The sequence below is a fragment of the Podarcis liolepis genome (assembly GCF_965112155.1).
Source record: "Podarcis liolepis genome assembly, chromosome: 5".
Taxonomy (NCBI): domain Eukaryota; kingdom Metazoa; phylum Chordata; class Lepidosauria; order Squamata; family Lacertidae; genus Podarcis; species Podarcis liolepis.
In genome coordinates, this window is record NC_139556.1 from 24,691,480 (window position 1) to 24,708,938 (window position 17,459).

Consider the following 17,459-nt stretch of genomic DNA (forward strand, 5'->3'; position numbering starts at 1 on the left):
CACTGGCTCCCTCAGCCTGAAAGTGAGATGAGCACCGTAACCCCATAGTCGCCTTTGACTGGACTTAACCATCCGGGGTCCTTTACCTTACTATTGTTATTGTTATTTCATTTACACCCATTAAACATTTGAAAAGAGCTGCTGAAGCTAGAAACAGGAAGGACTAGCTCTCTTCTGGCTACCCCCTGCACTGAGCCACTCTGGGTTAGAGAGCAAAAGGTTCCCAGGGCTATGATGTGCTCCCAGGCTCCAAGCCAAATCTATCCACCTAAGCATCCAATTGGTTTCCACTGAAGATGCTACCTATAAAAGATTTAAGTTACCTAGAAAAGATTCAGAACTGGGCTTTGCCAGGGCAACGGTCAGCATGGGCCTTACCTGCCTGACTACTATCCATGCTTCCCCTGCCTGCTGTATTCCCCTGGCCCTAGATAATCGTGTCTTCTGCTCTCCACCCAGCTGTCTCTTCAGGCTGCTGATAACACACCATCACAATCAGATCAAGATACAATTACTCTCAACAAAATTCTGAGCAATGGGGTAGACATTGCCTGTCCCTTTGTGAAACCTGTTGGAAGATCTGACAACTTCTGGACTTAACTTCCTCTTTGGACTATTTTAATACTTATTGTCTTGTGTCTTCTTAATGACTGGCAGCTGATCCACCATCACTGATCTTCCATTGTAACCAAAGGGGAGGGAGCGTTGGGGGCATCTGAGGCCTGGCTGATTGCCTGCGTAAACTGACAAGTGTGCTCTAGAATGTGCCCCAGAAGAATACAGTGCAGATTAGATCCTTGGCAGTCAAATATGGAAAGGGTTCCCTGAGGCTAGGAAGTTTGTAAACACTGCCATAGCCAATTGATTCAACTGGTTATGGCTAATTTGGATATGTGTCATGTCAGCTGCATTCATTATATCCCACCAACTGATAACACCAGGGAAGCAGTGTGTAAATGGCTCCCTCAGTATCAATGTGCATTGTGTTGCCCTAGCCCAGGCTGTAGCTCATACCAGATAAAATTGCGTGAAAACATCATAATTAATTTGCCTGGATTCTAGATTTGCTTTTCTTCCTTGGGTTTCCACTCTGTTTACCTGCCTCTGGTGGGCCTTTTCCCTGCTGTGCCCACAACGATATTCACCACGGCAGCTAAAAGTTAGAGCAAAAGTTGTCAAACATTTTAGCAATACAAGGGGAATATGGGCTGCAGAAAAAATAAGCCAGACTTATAGCTGGAGATCTTACAATGGAGAAGCCAGGGGAGCATTATGCATCAGTGTGCAACAGCACAGGTAGTCTAACCGTGCATCCCAAACCGGAGATCTCCCAGGATGAAAGAGTTTTGATTTGGTGGGTCTTGGGCTTTCCATGGTTCAGCCATCAAAACTTAAGAGCGCATAACTTATGCAGGTTTAAGTCCCCCAAAAGGGTCATTCTGGGGTTGTGGTGAGGGCAGGTCAAGGAGAGACTTGCACCTATTCCAAACCCTGTTCAGCTCAACCATGTGACCTAGGGCCAGCAGTAGCCCCTCCCAAAGACTCCTGAACAGAGTTTTGAATAGTTTTAAATTAGTTAGGATTGCTCTGTAAGATTTAGTTTATTAAACAATTTGAGAGAATATAACCACATTTTAATAATAAAAAAGGCAAGTGCTTGTCGATTAGCCCCCTAGCCTTCTCACTCAATGGCCAGAACAGTGAACAATGGAGCTTGAAGGTTTTTTTGGAAAAGATATGGGCTGCATAGATTTTTCTTGTATAGCTGGAAGCTGTTTATACACATGCACACACATGAAAGAAAGTTCAAGGAACGGGTCCCACAAAGGGCTGCTCTAGATGTCTACAACTCTGGAACAATGGTTTTAGTAGTTTAACACTGCAATGACATTTGCATTAGAGATAATTATTTCCCACTATGTGTGGGTTTTTTTTAAAAAGCATATGAATTTTAACTCACAGTGCTGAAACCAATGAAACATCTTTTGAATTATACCCAGTATAAGTTGGCATTTTTTCACCACTGTACCTCATCCCTTGAGAAAATAGCTATTTTCCTACGATCACGCTATGTGAAAATTGGCATTTGCATATAGCTGCAGCAGCTAATAATGAGTGGGTTGTATGCAAAAGATTATGGAAGTCCCAAATTGCAATGCTTTGCAGGAGGAAATTATACACAATTGGATGTGTTATTAGCAGAGACTGTTGTTTTAAAAAAACCTTCTCACAGGATCAGATTTCACCTAAGGACTGGATCTGTTCTGCAATCATCCAAGCAGCAAAATCCAGGTACATGGGCTCTGAATCTGCAAAAAGTAGGGGTACTGATCTCATGGAGAAAGCTTCTACATCTCCTCAGAACTTGTTAATAAAGCCACTTACATAATGCAGATGGAGTCCCCAGAGAAATGTGATAATAGTTTACCGAGCAAACTGAACAAAATCTGTATCATTTAAGGAGAAAGGAATAGAGGTTTTGTCCTTCTTAGTCTTAGGCCTTGTACATAACAGGAAGACATTCAACCAATCCTATAGACACTCGAAGCAGCTACACTCCAATCAGGGTAAGGGAAGAGACACCACTGGCCTGCTAAGGGAGAAGAGCTTATGGAGCTCCACCAGCAATCCAGAAATCATAAGAATCACAGAGTCATAGAAGCAATCTGCTGACATCTCCTTGATGGAAGCTGTCCAACTCCTCCACTTGGCCTTGCTGGGTTACTTTCATGGCCCTTGCCCACATCTGCCTGTGTGTCTGTTGCTCCATGCACCTCACACTCTCATGAACCTTGCCATTGGCACTTTTATCTGCTCTGAGGCTTTTTCAACAACCAGCTTCATCTGCCACAGTTGCCAGACCTTGATCCTGAAAAGATCTAGGAACCAATCACATGGCACTTCTGCACAATATTTCAGGAGATAGTTTTAGGTCAGAATGGGAGGGGCCTGCATTGTCATGGGTCTTCCTCATTGTATCTAGGCAAACATGGCAGGCCACACAGTTTCTGAGATTCAGAGAAGTGTGGAATTTTGGGACTGTGTTCTTCAACCTTGGGTCACAAGAAGTTGTTGGACTAAAATTCAAATCATCCATGACAATTGGCTAAGCTGGCTGGCAATGATGGCCGGTACAGTCCAACAATATCTGGTGACCCAATACTGAAGACCACTATTGTTATCTTCAACCTATATATGAATATATAGCTGAAATAACCCCAGCTTTCTGACAAGCTGACTGCCTGAAATCTCTGTTTTCAGACACCTGTTTCTCCCATTCTCGATTTACATTTGTAGGTGTACAGTGTAAAAAAAATAAATAGGTGTACACTGACAAAAATAAAATGTAATGTGCAAAGAGGCTTTAAAATGGAACCCAGTTTGCATGGAGCTTTTGTTTCTGTGTCACTTAAGGAATGCATCTGACTGCTATTTCCTATGAGTTTTCCTGATCCACGTCTGTTCCAGGTCAGGAAAAGTGCAACCAAAGTTCAAGTGTGTAGATGTCTCTGGGGGATTTTGAACATCAGCGTGCTGCCCATCAAAAAGTGCCCAAGGACTCAAGAAGACAAAAGGAGGTGGGAGGGATGAGAGAAATTAAGTTCAAGGAGCTTGGCAAGAACTGGGAAAATTCTGCTCTGTTAGTGCAACATCAGAAAGTGAACAAAGCAGCAGCAAAGTAACATAAGACTGAGTTGGATGTAGGGATAGAAGACAGCATCAACTTTATTTGCATTTTAATGAGAAACTGTCTACATCACACATCCCAAGCCAATATGTGAACCGGAAAACCATTATCCTTTGAAATTCTCTGACTTTCGTAATGCAGTTCTCCAACTAAACAGGGTGTACAAAAACGTGTACGCTGTATTAGTACACATGCATGATTCATCCATTAGTGAAAAATTACATGCAAAGATTATTTGGGGAAATTGCTTGCAAAAACACGTACAGTAGTCAAAACTGCATATCTAGTTTACTGCTTGGCATTTAACCAGTAGAAAGGACAATTTCTAAGGTACATCTGAATCAAGCCATTTTGTTTTCAACCACCCACTGGTTTTCCAAAGATATTTTCTTGCCTCTTTTAAAATAAACCGAAAGCAATTTGGGAATATGAAGTTTATTTATATGATTTCTTGAACCACAGACATTTTAAGTGGGTATTACTGAACATTCACAGTTACTCTGAACTATCATATTACCTGGCAAGTATTTATATTACATGCAATGCCCATCTCATTAGAGCATCATAATCAAACACACTTTTTTGAGCCACAGGTTTTAAAAACGGCATTTAATATATGAAAGAGCAAGGCTTCTTGATCATCATACCTTTGAAGTGCCCTGAATTATGCATCAGTGGATTTCTTTCTTTTTTTTTAAAAAAAAGCCCCTCTCTGTCCATCTGTAGAGATATTTTTAATGGATTAGCTATATTCCGTGGCAATCCTGTTTGCTTACACACTGTATGCAGTTTTACTCATGCAATCCCCCAAAACGGGTTTGTGTAATTGGTTTAAGGCAAATCCAGGGCTATGCTACTGACAGATGCTTTGTTAAACACGAGAATTGAAGTCAGGTGACAAATCAGCAAGGAGCTTGAGACTGTGCAAAACAGTTTTGGCAAATTAGAATCAATATAGTTTATTGCAATCCATAACCAAGACAAGGCAGAGTGCGTAGTTTGGGGCTTGCTTGGAAACTCGGTTTAGCAAGTTGGCAATGCATAGCTGTCAGATTAAAGCAATTTACCCTGAAAAGGGGAACGAGACCGGTAGAGCTCATTCAACACACAAGAGGATATTTTAAGACAGTCATTTGTGAAATAAAATAGGAGAAGGCTTCCTTGTGTTTCTTAATAACTGGCTATCATTTAGACAAGCGGCAGATGAATTTCTACACCTGTTTCTGAACCGTACCACTTCAAACTGTAGACTGGCAGTCTGGGGTGTGAGGCACACATGACTGCATGCTTTTCCATTTAAAACAAACAAACAAAACCCCAGTATCCTTGCATATAGATACAATGGTACCTTGGTACACGAATGGATTGGCTCCTGAACAAATCGGCTCCTGAATGCCACAAACCCATGAGTGCTTCGGTTTACAAGCATTTTTTGGAAGCCAAACGTCTGATGTGGCTTCCGCAGCTTCCAACTGAGTGCAGAAGCTTCTGTAGCCAATCGGAACAGACTCCCGGAATGGATTTAGTTCAAGAACCAAGGTACCACTGTAATTAGAATGTTTGTGGGAAAAGTTCAGATCTAACCTTCTATCTGATATGCTAGTTTTCTGTGTGCAAATATTTCACCTCCACACATACATAAGCATTTAACCATGTGATCCCGTGTCATGAACAGGCAGGACAACGGGGAGGAGGAAAAGGATCCTGGTGAAGGGTGTAGCTGGGACTGGGACATACAGGGGCAAGCAAGGGTTGGGGAAGGAAGTACTCACAGGGTTACGGAGGATGATGATGAGGGGATGGGGGTCAGTGCACAGGAACCAGAGAAGCAGAACCCATCACCAGAGCCAGAGGGGCCCCTGTCTCCACAAATATGATGGGCTTGGGGGGCATAGGGAGTGGTGGGCAGGGCACTGGAGACTGAGACAAGCAAGGGCCCACAGCCCAGCTCCCTAGCTGGCCAGGAGATGTGTGGTTCCTGAGCTGGAGTAGACTTGGAACAGATGAGAGTCACCTGCCTCATCAAGCTCAGATGCTGCAATCAGCAGACAAACTACAAAAGGGCAGCAGAGCTGAGGTGCTGTGTCTGCTCAACTGCGTATATTGAAGGACCTCAGCATGGATGCTCCAGGATCTCTGTGGGACTGTGCTTCCTTTGGACATGTGGATTGACCCTGGACTGGGGGCTTGACATACTGACTTGCCACCAGGTTCAGGGGTTCAGGACACCCTGCCTGGAGGCTACAGCGGTACAATCTGGGGTGCAAGGTTTACCACTTCATGTGCTTTTTGTGTGAACTATGCCTGAAATACTCCTTTATGAAGGATTAGCTGAAAGTAGCCAGCTTTGTCCTGGGATTCTAAGAAACCCCACAAAATGAGAGAGATAAATGGATAATGCAATTTGTTAGTTTTAGGCAGGGCTTTTTTTCTGGAGGGATGTAGGGGTATGCATACCCCTAAACATTTTGTGAATCTTTGTACTTTTGTCCATTTACTGTATTTATTTTTCCCGATTTGAACTATAAAATGGTGATTTTCTTGAGTCAAAATGAGAGTACCCCTAATAGAAAAAAAGCACTGGTTTGAGGGCTCTGTACATCTGAATCCATCCAGGGCCTTGACCTGACCTGGGGGACACCTGACTTGGATCTAGCCCCTAATCAGTTTAGTGGTAGGGCTAATGTTTAATTAGGTGTAAAACAGACCAAAACAAAACAAACCCCTGTCCTGTTAGGAGGGTTGTAGGGGAATGATGCACTGCAACTCCTTTCCCTTCTCCTCCTGGCTACACTGCAGAGAGCAGAAGTGTTCGATCATCATTCCCCAATTATAAGTGCAACAGAATTTCTGCAAAATCAGGTTGTAGAATATCTTGCTTTGGGCATAGACAGAGTGAGAGAAAATTATGGCTCACAGGTCAACATGTTTCACACAACATGTCCTGCTGTGAGGTCAGGAATTGCTGCTTCCCTCGGTCTTTGGGTTCAGGAATTGCTCAATTTAGCATTTTCCTTGGTTTTCTTGGACACTGACATTTTCCATCCATTAAGCCTTAACTCTCTTTTTAATGGAACTTTACGCCATTTGGTTTCTCTGGGTTTTCTCTCCCCAAATGTCAGATGTTGTAGTGATTCATGCTAATGCAGGCGTTATTATAAAGCTTGTCAGCTTTTCAAAGGATCTGAAAGGGGCTTCAGCCAATTTGGGAAGATTGCAAGGGACCAAATGTTCACCTGACATTTATTGTTGTTAAATACAAAAGTTGTTTTAAAATAAAAGGGGGAAACAGTTTTGCCAGCTGACCACATGATATAATAAACCAATTGTTCTTCAAACTGAATTGATCATGAGATGAAGATATAATAAAATCTCTCATTAAAATCAAGCAAAGGTAACAATAAGAATAGTGCTTCTAGTTTTGAACATTTTCTTGAGATCCTTTAGAATTGCCTGTAGCACAAATAATAGGGATCACATTCATATACTACCCCTAGGAGTGCTGAATTTGGGCCTCCCAAAATTCAGAATTTATGGAATTAAATTTGTAACTTACTGTTCAGTTCCATTCTGCTTGGTTAATACGTCAGTCTGTGTCAAGACACCCACACCCACCACACCACAGCCGATCGTTTCTGAATGGCGGTTAATTCGCTCAATTTAAACTTTCTGTGATATGAGCTATTCATGTTTTTAAAGCCCAAGCTGCAATTCAGTGAGAATAAGTTTATTTTGAGGGCTTCCTTCCTGTCAGCTTGTCATCTGCAAACGTGACAGAATAGAACATTTTCTGCCAGCTAACACCAGGTTTGGGAAGTTTGCTGCCATTTCCAGCACTCTACATGATTTTAGTCCCTTTCTCTAGCTGTCAGTTTTTATTAGGCATTTCAGTTCTCATTCCTTTCCCATGATCATCTTCCTGCCCCATTCCCTCCTTTTCAGAAAATGGACACTAGCAAATGCATGTTGCTACCCCAAAATCAATTTTTTTAAAATAATGTTTAATTAATATCTGCACCAAGAGGCAGCCCTCTTGAGCAGCCAGAGGAGGTGAGTGGGTAAAACGATACCTGACCCTCTCCTGTTACATTTTTACCACAGTAGAAGTGCATAAAATTATATAAGGCATCACCCAAGGAAGAAGTTCTGTTAGCGTGAGGATTTCCATTTGCGGAGCAAAACTTACCCCACTCTCTGCTCCCCATACACCCCGTTCCCTCCCCATATATGCTGCAGAGAGTTGGAGGAAAATGAAGAAGAGATGTATGGAATGTGTAGGGGAGGGAGGGAAGTTCCATTTCACAGTCTTTGTGCCAGCCAACTGAACTACAGTGGTACCTCGGGTTACATACGCTTCAGGTTACATACGCTTCAGGTTACACACTCTGCTAACCCAGAAATAGCGCTTCAGGTTAAGAACTTTGCTTCAGGATAAGAACAGAAATCGGGCTCCAGCGGCGCGGCGGCAGCAGGAGGCCCCATTAGCTAAAGTGGTGCTTCAGGTTAAGAACAGTTTCAGGTTAAGAACGGACCTCCAGAATGAAATAAGTACTTAACCTGAGGTACCACTGTACTTCATAGGATGCCACCAATTTTAAAAAATTGCATAAAATTGCACCAAAAGCACCAGAGATGCTCTCCTCCACCCCCACTTCTATGTCAGGGACTGACAGGACACTGAAAAGTGTGCACCAGGGGAAAGGGGGACTGGAGTCTGACTCAGGAGAGGGGGGCGGTGGTTTGTGGGGGCCTGTACCAGCCAGGAGGCAAGAGTCGGAGGCAGGGGGGAGCTTCAGAGCTGGAGTGTGGAGCACAGGATGGGTTGGAAGAAGTGGAGGGAGAGGTAGGTCAGGCAAGTGAAGGCCCAGGTGCTACTCCAGCAGCACTGTGTCCCAGAACCAGGAGGGGATTGAAAAAGAGAGGAGCAGAGAAACGGATGAACTATGCTGAGATGGCAAGACTAACAGGGAAAATTTGGAGCCAGCAGGATCAGACTTTCCTAGAGGAATGGAAGAAGTTTTCGATATATTTGGAAAGCAATTGTAATCGATTGACATCGCTTATAGGGTTAAGAGAAGTTTTGTAAGGAGTAATTTATAAATTATTGTGAAAAGAGTTAAGAATAGATGTATTGGAAATTTGAGTTTATAGCAATAATTATAGTAACAAAATGTATAATTAGAAAGGCTTTAGAAAACCGTCAGTCGAGGTTGAAGGAAGTCTTAGGCTGTGATGGCCAAAAATTTCGAAATGGTGTATAAAAGGATGTTATGCTGGAAAATATGTGTAAAAACTAATAAAAAATATTTGAAAAGAAAAGAAAAGAGAAGAGAAGGGCAGAGGAAGTTTCCTCACAGGAGTAGTCTATGGCTGTGTGTACCCAGCCTCTCGGGGGTAAGTGCATAAACTGGTGGTGGGGTTCCCCTGTTGCTGCAAGTGTTCCGGCATAGAGTGCGGATCTGGGAACAGCTGCCTATCTGCTAGAATGGGAAGCATAGATATCCAGAACTTTAGAAGCAACTGTAAGTATTATCTTTGGCAATAAGTAGTTAACTCCTTTGGCTGGGAAGCACCCTTGAAACTATACTATTGCAATTTCACCTGCTATTTAGAAACAAGGATAGATCTTATAACCTCCTGAAAATCTTGTCAATTATATCATTTGCTGGATTATTATTATTATTTTTTAAAAAAAGGATGGCAAACCTTTATCTATAGTTGACATCATGACACAGTTAGGCTTTGAACAACTTCCATGGCTCCTAGGATGCCTGTTGAGATATTTACTAATTGGAGCGTGCGCGCGCGCATACACACACACACACACACACACACACAAGATGCCACTGGAGAGTTCATTTTGTTTGAGCAAATATTTCAGGGAACAACTATTCCAAAGGGCCTGTTTTCTTTATTATATAAAGTCTTACGCAAAGGCAAATGCTGAATGTGGTTGAATGCTGTCCTGCTATTTATCTGTCAACCGACAACACAAAACATAAAAAGTTCTATTTTTTCCATTAACTTACACTACTATCTGGTATTCTGGCCCTTTTATAACATGTTAATTCAATCAATGTTACTGTGGTCCTTATTTTCTCAATCCCATTTGCCAAATCTAGAGCATTGCTTCCCCCCCCCCCAATACCTAGCAATGCAAATTCTTGCAATTGTCAGTAAATTTCCTTGTATTTCTAGTAACACGTGTTTCAGATATCATAAAAGTATCTTTTTAGCTCTCAGGGTAACATATAACCTGTCACTTCTGCAATAGTTTATTCTAACTATTATCCCCCCAAAATTGGATAGTCAGACACTTCCAGAAAATACGCATATACTCAGCGTTTCCCAGTGACCCCTGTCAGTTTTTAGCCCATTTTCTTTTTGCCCCTCCACCCCAGAGAATGGTCAGATTAACTGCTCAGCAAAATATCTGCCCAGCCTTACCAAACACACATTCCTCTTTTATTGAGGAAACTTACTGAGAGAAATTCTACAGCCATTAGTTTTACAATGCTAGCTCCTTCATACCTAACACTGAACAAGCACAGCAGTAGGAGATATGTGAGGCCTATAATAATCCTGGCAGACACCAGCAGAAATCTCAACTTCATAAATACTGTTTTTGTCGAGTGGTGGGAAATTCTTTATAGGGTGAGTTTCGTGAGAGAAGGAAGGTATTTCTGCTATGTACAATTAAGCCAATACCCAAGCCTGTTCAACCATCAGGGCTGCCAAGCAAGGAACTCTGGGAACCGTAGTTCTGCGAAGAACTACATTTGCTCTCTAACAAAACTACCAGTCTCAGAGTCCTTTTGGGGGAAGCCATGCCTGTCAAGTCTATTTCTAACAGTTGACAATGTTGATATATTTTGGGTGGTAACTTTGTAAAATAATAACGATTTGCTTACACACACACACACACACACACACACACACACACACACACACGTCACAAATTCAGACTATAGGAAGATTAATGAAACCACATTATTTTCAGTTTTTTAAAAATAAATTCATTGGATTTCCAATTATCTTTAAAACCACATGAAGGATGGTAAATCTATGATACTGCATATGTAAGCTAAAAAGGTAAAGGACTCTTGGACAGTTAAGTCCAGTCAAAGGCGAATATGGGGTGCGGCACTCATCTCATTTCAGGCTGAAGGACAGGGACGGAGGAAGGAGGTGCGGTGGGGACGGGTCGTACTGGGTGTCACCACTGAGGGGGGTGACAAAATGCCAGGAGACACTCACTGTGGGGCCCGCAGTGCGCCCAAGCCACACGTCTCTCCTGGGAGTGACATGGTGGCTTGGGTACCCGCAGGCTCTGTGCTGCCCCAAACAGTCCCCCTCATCTGTAGAGTGGGTGAGTGGGAGGAGGCATGCAGACTCCTCAGAGGCTCTACGGAGTGTCCTGCGCTGGCTTGCCCCGCCCCAGTGGGCAGCTGGCGCCGCCCCGCGCCACCCCAGGCACCCGATCCACTTGCTCTGCCGCTGCCAAAGGAGCCAACGTTCGTCCACAGGCAGCTTTCTGGGTCCTGTGGCCAGCATAACCAAACTGCTTCTGGAGCAACAGAACACCATGATGGAAACCAAAGTGCACGGAAACGCTATTTATCTTCCTCGCACTGGCATGCTTTTGAACTGCTAGGTTGACTTGAGCTGGGACAGAGCAACAGGAACTCACTCCATTGCAGGGATTCAAACTGCCGGCCTTCTGATCGGCAAGCCCAAGAGGCTCAGTGATTTAGACCACAGCGCCACCTGTGTCCCTCCACTCCATATGTAACTCAGTTCGTTAGAGCATGGTGCTGATAGCACCAAGGTTGTAGCTTTGATCCCTGTATGGGCAGCTGCATTATCCTGCATTGCAGGGGGTTGGGCTAGGTGATCCTTCGGGTCCCTTCCAACTCTGTGAGTCTATGAAATTCCAGTCCTCTTAGCCAATGATCAGGGATGATGGGAGTTCTACTTTAGCAACATCTGGAGAGGCAAAGCTGCCTTATACCAACTGTTACTATCATTGACTTAAATTACTTAAATCCACTGATTTCAATGGGTCTACTTGAGTATGAATACAATGACCACTCTGAGTATGCTATATGGGTACCACAACACAGGACACACTGCTCCCATATCACATACTCTGGTGCAATAACAGAGATTTACTAGCAGAACACTATCAGTCAAGGCAGCAAAAAAGTCAAGTGGAATGGTTAAATCATAGCTAAAGTGGTCTCTGATTGGGCTATTGTGTGACCAGGTGGCGACAGCCCCAGCCCCCAGGGATCATAAAGAAGGAATAAAGACTCTGACAACATTATAGGAACTTAAAATTAGGCCACAACTTTATTAAACGTCCGAATGTAGGAAGACCTTGGCTTAGGTCTTGGGCGTGTACCGCTCCCAGTCCCCCAGCGGGGGGGACGGACGACTGGGGCTCACCAGGGTAAATGTGATAGGGGGGTGCTCTTCAAGACATAAATGTAGCAGGCAGTTCACTGACGACCTTTCAGTGTATGGCCCGTGACACCCATATATATAACCGCTTTAAGAGGGGGATCCTGGAATCGCCGTCACGGGGGGGGGTGAGTCACCACTTCGCATACACACACCGCATATAGGGAAGAAAAGACTAAAGGATTCCACCCAAGGCCATAACCGCCAAAGTTGTGACAAATTGTTACGGGGAAGACAAAACCTGTCAATGCAGGAAAATTTCTTCCCGCTCCTTCAACAGCAACCAGTCAAAGACCGCAGCAGCGCCCGCTAAACAGGAAGAAAAAGTTAACCTGCAAACAAGATACACTAAACAAAGGGAGGGTAGGGAAGGTGAATCTCCAGAGCTGTCTGCCTGGCTAATACTGGCTCCTTCCCCTATTTATAAGGGGTCTGGCCCCACTTCCCAGGAAACGAAACTTAAAGTTGAGGCTGGGCGTGAACCTCTGAGAAGCAGGCCAGCCCCCTTCTACTAGAAAGTTCCCTGGGGACCGTAGCACCGCACGTGATCCCGCAAAAGGCACCCACAATATAGTGAGAGTGCTCATTACCAGGTTTGTGTAAACTGAGTTGTCATTTATTTTATTTTACTTTGTTTGTAAAATGATCCTAACCTAGAGCAAAGGGCTGTCATCGTGGCTTTTTCACTTCACCTGCAGAACCCACGCTTAAAACTAATCTGAATTTGGTAGCAAAAAGCAGGGGGAAATTATACAGTAACTTGCTGCATATTTTTCCCCCAAAAGCAATGATTTGAAAGTCCCAGACATAATTGATTAGTTTCCTTGCTTGTGAACAGGTTACACATCAGAGTGGGCTTGAATTGTTCCAAAATCTAATTATCTGCTCCTTCATTTACCTTTTGGTTTGGGGTGTTTGCCAACTTGAATGTGGTTTATATTTAGCATCTTTAATATTCTCAATTGATGAGAAACCACAGGGGGCGATGATGCAACAGAGCACCCACAGCAATTCAGAAACTACTTTCTTTATATTTATACTTGTTTTGCTGCTCATGTTCAGGAACAGATGCCAGGGACTACACAAGAAACAGCTCCCCCCCCACCCCGAGAGGATAAATGAACACAAGATTCCCAACACTGCTACCTTTCTACAAGTCTGAAACCAAGGAAATGATGGCTGTAAATGCATGTGAACTCAAATTAGTGATGGAATCTAATGTTTCATTTATATTCAATTACTCCTGCACATATTGGCTCTAATGGACATTTATGTATACTCCGATGAGCGCATGGATTATGTGCTATTGATGGGAAGACCTAAATACCTGATGGGCCCTCTGTAAGCTTAAAAGATTCCACAAACACCTCTTGCCATAATAATAATAATAATAATAATAATAATAATAATAATAAAATCCCCACCACTAAGAGAGGCAGAGGGGGGGAAATTCAAACCCCCATCATTCTGCCCAGACACTGAGGTCCAGTGCTGAGGGCCTTCTGGCGGTTCCCTCACTGTGAGGAGCAAAGCTACAGGGAACCAGGCAAAGGGCCTTCTCGGTGGTGGCACCCGCCCTGTGGAATGCCCTCCCACCAGATGTCAAAGATAACAACAACTACCAGACTTTTAGAAGACATCTGAAGGCAGCCCTGTTTAGGGAAGCTTGTAATGTTTAACAGACCACTGTATTTTAATACTTTGTTGGAAGCCGCCTAGAGTGGCTGGGGAAACCCGGCCAGATGGGCAGAGTATTATTATTATTATTATTATTATTATTATTATTATTATTATTATTATTATTATTATGATAGGAACCAGTGTGTTCCATGAGGAAGAAAGCAACTCTGCTGAATTCTCCTTGGAACTCTTGCACCTTTCAGTGGCTTTCAATATTATTGAACATGACATCAGTGCAGGTCACTTTGTTGGACCAGGTCTGGAAGAAACTGTCTTTCATGGGAAATGTGCCCGTTCCTTGACTTGTAACACTTGTAACCAGAACATTATCTAAGAAAAAGATAAAGATTGATCTGTTCCTTCCTGGAGGGTTTGATCTCAAAGTGCTGCTGTCCCACCACATCATCATCATCATCATCATCATTATTATTATTATTAATTTACTAAATGTATATACCACCCTATACCCACAGGTCTCAGGGTGGTCCACGGGATAAAATTCCAATATGCAAGCACAGAATACATAATCAAAATGCAACTGAAGAACATGCCCTCCCCCCCAAAAAACCCACATTTTAAAAGGATATTGGCAGTTGACTCTACAATGCAGAAGATGTGGCAAAGTCCTTCACTGCACTTGAGGGCAGAAGGCTACTTAAAGCAGGCTCAAGTCACTCACAGCTCTGTCCATCTTCCACCCCTCACTCTCTGACCAGCCCTGTGCCTTAGTCATATCTAGATTAGACTACTGCAATGTTCTCTATATAGCCTTGCCTTTAAAAGTTGTGAACTCAATCAACCAGTGTGGCAGCATCTACTCATTGGAACTCCCTGCCTACTGAGATCAAATATGCTAAGTATAAACTTCATTACGGTCACAGACCAGGATAAAAAACAACAACATATAAATAAAATAGCAGTTAGGATATTTTTTTTAACTAATAAATGTTGGAGCAAATAAGGACAAAGAAACAAGCATAGGATAAAACATCTGAATAAAATACAAGATTAAACACAGATAATGGATGGATAAAAACTGATAATTAAAACAGATAAGAACTAAAAACAAATAAAAACATGCAGTTAAAACAACTGTAAGAGCGTAAGAACTAAAAGACTCGCAGTTAAAACAACTATAAGAGGCTGCAGAGTAGAAGCCTCTGAAATAGATGACACTCACAGCATTAGAAACTGATGTGCAAATATGGTTAAGACAGGCAATTAAAACAATGTACAATAAATTTAGAAACAGTGTGCAACAATAAATTATCCCAGGGAGTTGACTCAGAGTCACCCATGGAACCGAGTTTGGGGATTTTCGTATTGAGATCAAAGCAGGTGCCTTCTCTGTGCTCTTTCCATTGCCTGCTAAAAATGTTCCAGTTTAGACAAGTCTATAAAGATGCCTAGAAAGCTGAGGTAATTTTCATCTGTTTTAGTATTGTGACGTTTGCATGTTTCAGAGTAGGGCTGTGAAGGTTTCTCGATTCTACTGTTTTATCTCTTGCAAGGCGCTTTGAGGGTTTTGTATACAATGCGTCAATTTTGCAAAACAAATACATAAATAGAAATTGCAACCGGGGTGTTAACAGATTCCAGCTGTATGGAGCCTATAGCTTTAAGTTTGCAACAACTTTGTTGGCTCTGTGAAGAAATCCTGCATACAGTGGTACCTTGGTTCTCAAACTTAATCCGTTCTGGAAGTCTGTTCCAAAACCAAAGCATTCCAAAACCAAGGCATGCTTTTGAATAGAAAGTAATGCAAAACAGATTAATCCATTTCAACTTCTAAAACAGCAATTAAACATGAATTTTACTATCTAACAAACGAAACCATTGATCCATAAAATTAAAGCAATAATCAATGTACTGTACTATAAAATAAATAAGACAGTATTGTAGATAATAAAAATTAGAATTTTTTTTTCTTACCTGCACTGATGATAGTCATTGTTTGGGCTTTTATCCATTTCTACAGTCACACAATCAATCAGCAGCTGAACTGGGTTCCACACAGTCACAAAAACAAATGAACCAAAAAAAGCCTCAAAAATGCAAAATAAAAAGCAAAAACAAAAGCGCCAAACTTAATCCATTCCAAAAGTCTGTTTGACTTCTGAAATGTTCGAAAACCAAGGTGCAGCTTCTGATTGGTGCAGGCGCCCCGGAAATAATAGCTGACAGCAGCATCGGATGTTCAGCTTCCGAAAAACGTTTGAAAACTGGAACACTTACTTCCGGGTTTTCGGCGTTTGGGAACCAAGGCGTTTGAGAACCAAGGTACCACTGTATTTTGATTAAGTTGTGACAGCTATTGATATGCGAAGACTTCAGCCAGCTCAGGGGAAAGCTGGTTTAACTGTCACTGAGGGGAGTTGGAGATAGAACTCCCACAAGCAACGGAAAGAGAGAAGGAACACGCATCCTGATTGGTGGTTGCAGGCTTAGACTTCTTAGTCAGATGGTGTGATTGGTTGAGGCTAGGCTGGGGGTGGGGCAAAAGAAGTGAATATATATGCTGGGTGCTGGTCAGTCGTGGTCAGTATGTAGTGGCTGGTGCTTGTGGTGGGCAGCCAGAAAGAGGGAGAAGTGAGAGGACTGAGGAAGAAGAAAGAAGACATGAGAGGGGAAGGCATTGTGGCTCACTTGCCAAAGACTTGCTTTGGTAACCAAGCTACTTGGCTCTGACTGAAGAGAAGAGGGGAAAACCTGCTAAAAGGCTTGAGGGAGAAGAATTGAGAGGCAGTTTGGAATGTTGGGCTCTTTGGGGCCTGGTAAGAGACACAAAGAACATTCCGGAACAGGGCAACCAAAGCAGAGCTGCACTTTGAAAGGTCAGCAGGGATTGAAATAGGGGCTTCCAACAAAAAAAGTCATCAGCTATAGTGTTGGTGAGGTTTACCCAGGGCTAAGTACATACAAAAGTGTTTTAACAGGGTAACTAACTAACCCACCTACTCTCAGCAGCCAGAAACATCATAGCCAGACACTGGAGAGACCTGAAAGGAATAAGCATGGACCAATGGTACCAAATAGTATGGGAAACAGCCTTATTAGAAAAACTAACCAATAAACTGAAACTGACTCAGGGGCAAATGGAAGAAGACACCTTCACTCTGGTATGGCTCCCCTTTATCTCTCTCTCTCTCTCTCTCTCTCTCTCTCTCTCTCTCTCTCTCTCACACACACACACACACACACACACAGCCCAACAGGACAACAACAAGAATCCACCAACAGCATACGAATGAATATGGCTAACCTGATTCAATCTCACACACACACACACACACACACACACCACTCACACATGAAAACAAAGTTCACCACAGCCAATCACAAACAAGCAACCACACCCTGGGCCAACCCCAACCTCTCTCACCACCAAAGGAAGACAAGTGAATAGTAAAGAGAACCCACACAAGCGATGCTGACACAAAACCCCACAGTACATTAAGTAGAATACAAACATCGGGACACCTGATCCCACTCACATCACCATGGCCCCCTCCACCTCTCCCCCCCCCTTTTCTTCCTAATGTAACACTAATGTCTCAACAAATCAAACTGATCTGTAGAAAAGGTAACTTGAAAAAAGAGACATTGCACACACTTTTGTAAACAAAGA

At 42.9% G+C, this 17,459-nt stretch overlaps 1 long non-coding RNA gene across 3 annotated transcripts in view; it reads right to left on the reverse strand.

Moving 5' to 3' along the window:
* The window catches only part of LOC310706669, an 80,358-nt gene extending 63,698 nt beyond the window's left edge, over positions 1–16,660 (reverse strand). For all 3 annotated transcript variants that reach the window (XR_014526036.1, XR_014526037.1, XR_014526038.1), the window contains exon 1: positions 16,067–16,660. This is a non-coding gene — a long non-coding RNA (uncharacterized lncRNA). The remainder of the gene's footprint in view (positions 1–16,066) is intronic.
* Between the last annotated feature and the right edge of the window lie 799 nt (positions 16,661–17,459).